The following is a 5,938-nucleotide window of genomic DNA, read 5'->3' as shown; positions in this document are numbered from 1 at the left end:
ACATTATGCCAGTTATATTAAAAAACGAGTATTCTCCTATTGGAAAATGCTGCGTTTATGGTACAAGAACACATTTGCTAACATTTTCATAATAAGTGAAATCCAATGAAATGTAAACGTTGAGCTGGAAAACAGACGAAAACACTTTAAAACGGATATAAAATTACGATCAGATTACAGTCTGATGAACATTAATTAAATTACGTTGATGCGATTGTTTGTTTCTTTCCCCTTATTCAGGGTTCGAGGGTTGGATTACGGAACATTCCACAGGATTAATCATCGATTGATTAATATCGGCTGAAATAACAGTGAGGTCCGTTGCAATGAAAAATGGTAATTAAGTGTTCGCTCTTACAGGAAGAATCTAGTTGAACGATATACATACGTGTGTAGGTATGTGTATGTATCTTCAATGAAACGGTATAAAACAGCAAGATGTTTCCGCGGCCTGGGAAAATCACAAGCGCATATCACTCGTAATTAAGAAATCTAACTTCCGGGTGTATAAATGCAGTATTTAAGTAAAACCTCGTTGTATACGATATTTTACTACAAGACTTTAATTTAATTTACTTCTAAACACTGCATAATTACAACACTTGATAAGCGAAATACGAATCGTAAAAACAAAATCGATCTGTTAGGATCTTTTTAATAATTATTTCCTACCACCGAAATTCATATAGATAGAATACATATAGACGATCAATCAATATCTCAGAAAAATCTCGCCGACAGCTTTAATACAGCATGAAAAGTAAAAAAATATACGTACTGACATAACGTTGTGATTCCTGCACTCAAAATCAAACGGATACGATCGTTCGATAGAACTTTTAAAACTCTGAACTTATTTGGCCTGCAACATTTTTGGCAAAAATGTTTGAAACAGTTTTAACATTCTGTGTAATAATACGATACATAATACATAAGAATAATTGATTTGGGAACACGTAAAATCACGTAATTAGTTATTCGATCGTCATTTGCGGTCTTATCAAAAATTATTCGATTCACTCGGAGTGCCAGTAGGAAATGAGATGAGACGAATCACAGATAACGTCGCGTTTCGCACGAAAAGTTCGACAATCCTGACGCTGGCTGGCCAAACTTATTTACGATATTTTTCTAATTGACATTCAAGACAGTTTCTTTTAAGAAAAATATTTCCTTAATGTTTCATAATATTTTGTTAATACCTTTTAATGCTTATCTAAACAAAACTCAATAAATCGTTGAATTTAACAAAAAAAGTACTTTAGAAGATTTTTAACGTTTAGAAACCAGAATCCGAAATAGAATGCGAAAACTGTTCTGAATCAGATGATTTCTTATCTTCATCGTGGCTTACGGTTCCATCGTAATGAGTTTTTGATGGCACAGGTATTTCTATGATTTCTTTTAAAAACGGTTTACTTTCTTTCGTCGGTATCTGTCTCACGCCAATCAAAAGTGGATCTGATGTAAAAAATTATCCGTCAATGACGTCCAGGTCACATGTTTCTGTGGAAAAGTTCGTGCAATAATTTTGCCAGCGCGATCAAAAACGCTTACTCTACGGCTTCAACCGCTTCTTTCGCTAACTGACTGATAGGATATAAAACGTTCTGTATTTCAATGGAATTTTCTACGTGATTGATACAAATCTATCGATATAATTTGCCAGTGGCCAATGTCCGTTTTGCAAATTTCTACGTATTTATTTTATGGCCAGCACCAGAGATTACTTAGATCCATGTCCATTATTTTTACTTTTGTAAAATTGTTGTAAAATTGGAACATTTTCTTGTAAAATGAAGCGATAGTATTATATATTTTATCATCAACGATAATTAATATCGGAGATGCGCTGGTTAGGATTTTGATTGGCAGCTGATCATCCGATCAAGAAGCCGTCTCCGCCGAAGATTTTCAAACACCGTCAACGAACAAGACGCGTCAAATTTAAAGTTATTTAATATTACAAACTCAAAAAGAAAATTCGTTAGCATCGTTCGCCATGTTTACTTTTTTCATTGCATCTTATTTCTTTTAAAGACATTTCTCTTTTGGAAAGTTTCTTGTTATGGTCAAATTAAGAAATAATTACGGATATAATTTTACGGATTCTAATAAACTTATTGTACGTAACGAAAAAGATATTGAAAAATTGGAATTCAATTTCATAAACGCGCTGTAAATTTAATAAAATGGAATAATATTAATCGACTAAAAAGAAATTACGAGTTATATGTTGTTATTAAATCAATATTAGATCCGTGCAGTTTCTACAGTCGAATATTCAGCAAATACGTTCAGCAAATACGTTGAACAAATAGTTGGAAAATTTTGCGCGAAAGTTCCGATTGAAAGTCCGAAAATATAGGAATCGTAGAAAGGTCTGGAAAGTCCAATAACTCCAAATTAACTCTGAAGTCCAAAGTCTGGACGATTTACTCTTGCAATTGTAGAACCTATTACATTTCTAATTCAAAGTGCCAATGTCCTAATTCTTTAAATGACGCGTTAACGTAACTTTAGTCCTTAACGAGTTAATATCGCGAACATTCGGCTGGAAATATTCGCCAGAAAATATTCGAGGTGAAATACTGAAAAATTACGCGAACGAAATCGACGTGCACCGGTAGCTCTGGAAAATCTTCAACGAACGAGTGTTCGTACACGGCCTTCCAGACGTTTTTCCCTCCGACCTTCCTCAAGCGACCTCGAGAGAAATGCACCACCGACGAGAAGCCGGAATCCTCCTTTTAATCCGACCAAGTCAGATCTTTTAATATTTTCACGATTTCTTCCCTCGACGTTTTAAACCATTGTTAGTTGATCTATAATACGTGAGCTTTTAATATGAACTCTTTCCAGAGGAGATTACAGGAGAAAAACATAACAAATACACGTTTGTTGATGTTTCCGATTTTATGATAGAATAGGATGTTCGTGATTAAATAAAAAGGATTTCAATACGAACAAACTTGCCAGAGAAGTAAATCTGAAAAATAATTTATAAGTTGGTAAAGTTTTGCGAAAGATAAATATTCAAATATACGTACGAGATAAGTATTTTTTGAATTTTTTTGTTTTATCGACACCGTTTCAATTATGCATGAATAGATTAAATTGCAGTGGCGATTTGTAACAACAGACCCTATTCATTTTTGGAGAACTGTGATAATCTTCGTTGATATTTAATACATATGATACGTAATGAAAAACAAAATGTGACTACGACGAATTAGAATAAAGTTTCGAAATTTGTTTGCTTTTCCATCTCCAATTCAGTCATACATATTTCATAATGCATGACGTAAAAGAAAGATCTCGATATGAAATATAATGTCATACGATATTTCTGTTACAATGCATAATATTCTGTGACGTACATGCGCGCGCTGCGTCGCTTTGATGAACAAATAAAACGTAGCGAAGAATCGAAAGCGAGGTCGGCACGTGCGGCGCAATTTATTGCGTATTTCGAAAGAGACTCGCGAAGCTTTTGTGCTTTTTTAAAATAAAATTGAAATAAAATGAAATTGTGGAGGTCTTACAGCGTTATTGAAATACTATTTATCAAAGTAAAATACTGCTATATGAATATTACTAAAATATTAGTTATTAAATATAATATAGGAAATTTATAACATTTAAGAAAATATAATATAAAACACAATAAATTTGCATGAAAAAAAATGGTATAAAAACGTAGAATAAAGTAATACCAATCATTAAATTATAGTAAGTTAGTGAAGATAAAGATCGAGAGAAGAAAAAGAAACATCTTTCTTAAAGTCTTTTGTAGACGAGCATAATTTATTAATACATAATAATGCATGATTTTGATATTACTTTTTTTTTATATATATATATTTAACATTACTTCGATAATGCTGATCGTTAGCAACGCAGGACAATTGACAGTCGCATAATTTCAGACACAATTTTGTAGATCTCAGAAATTAAAGAAGACTCGGCAGATTTTCACTAGAATCCAACAATTCGGTTATTTTGTTAAGCAGTTTAGCGATTTTTCTCTCGTGTCACCAATTCAGAGGGAACATTTTGATATAAATGTATCGTACGTATGGAAATTTCCACGCAATAAATGACAAAAATAAAGTTGCAGAAACGAGCGATGAATTTGTAAAACATGATAAAAGGACGTCATTACTAATTATGACAGTTAAACTCTCTGAAATGCAAGAGGAAAGTGGAAACATAAAATTAACGTAATTAAAACTTCTTTCGGAGAAATTCGAAATAAATATGAATATTTTACGCAGCCAGAGTAATTTAAAAAAATATTCAAATTAAAAACATAATATAATGTTTCATCGCTTCGTTTGAATTTTATTGTCTTCTACTTATATGGTTATCATTCTAGGAGTACGCTTCTAAAATAAATGAAAGTAGAGAAAGCATGTTTTGAGCAACGTTTTATACGTGAGCAAAATAACATATACGTATAACGATCAGAATTAGGCGAAGTTTTAAATATTTAATAGAAAGGTGAAAATCAAATAATATTATTTTATATTATAGACAACCGTTATATAGACACGTCACACATCAGGACCCGAAGAATGTCAAATTTTTTAAACAAATCTCAAATACTTCAGACAATGATCAGTATACCTAATTCAATTGGTATACTTAATTTTCAATAATAAATACTTTTCTCCACTATATAATTCACTTAAATACTTTACCCCGAAGTAGAATAAACAAGACTAAAATGTAGATCTAACAGTTTAAACGTTTTAATTATTTCGCACCTCTACAATTAATTTGGGAGAAGAGAAATTAAGAGCAAGAAAAATTAATTGCAGCTTTTTCTTGCTCTTTACAAGGAATTGTCCTTTTATTCGCGGTTCGCAAGTTGCTCGACATTCTGTTTACCGAGGAAGAAATTGGAAGATGCTACACTGGCGAAAGTTCCATGTCGTGTCTCTGTTTAATCCTTTATTTGACGAAGGTCAAAGAAAGTAGTCGTTCAAATCGCCAAGCAATCTAATTCATTATTCCTGTCTGTTTGTCTGCTGCATCTTCGGAGATCCACTTTTGACGCGGCTTTTTCCACCTTCTGCAGCCGATTGTATCAAAAGATAAAATTATATTCGCGAAAGTTTCACAAGTATAAAAATTCATATTTTTAGGAACAACATTGAAGAAATGAAACTTGAGTAGAAATTTGCTTCGTATAAATACTAAATACGTATTATTATAATTGATATTCTCCTTTCATATTTATATAATGTTATATAAATATTTTTTATATTCTCATATATGGTGTGTCTACTCCTCTATGGCAAGTATCGAAATACTTTCGCAATTCGCTGTATACATAATATATTGTATTTTTCATTTAATATTATTTCATAATATTTCAATTAAATAATATCTCCAAAGATAAATTTAACGAATTCCCTCAGACGTCATTTTCACAATATCGTTTACGACGTTGCGTCCTATTATCCAACCGATATTAAATCGATACCTCTTTCCTTAACGAGCACTACCAGGAAAGTTTAAAATTATACTTCAGATTCTGGATCTATGTCGGCATAAGTTATTCATTAAAGGATGATTTATGCACAGATTACGAGGGCATGGGCGAAAATTCTACGCGTCTGACTTTTTTCCTTTTCTGTCGCGTCCATTTCTTGAAAATTCATCTTAGCTGAATACCGATGAAAGTTAAAAAACGCCGTTCGTGGAAAATCACGAGGACGTTTAACGTATAGAAATCGCAATAGAACACTACAGCGACTATGCATATAAAAGAGCAGATTATCTTTTCTATTACAAACATAACGATGTGCATTTTATATGCATATACGTGCGAAGAGCTCACAGGAAAAATGGGGAAATGTCAAGTTTTAGGATTTCTCAGGAAATAGAAATTTATTTTTCAATATACAGAGTGCCCCGATTTAACTTTGAC

Source organism: Bombus pascuorum, unplaced genomic scaffold (assembly GCF_905332965.1).
Source record: "Bombus pascuorum unplaced genomic scaffold, iyBomPasc1.1, whole genome shotgun sequence".
Classification (NCBI taxonomy): domain Eukaryota; kingdom Metazoa; phylum Arthropoda; class Insecta; order Hymenoptera; family Apidae; genus Bombus; species Bombus pascuorum.
Note: the sequence above shows the minus strand (reverse complement) of the source record.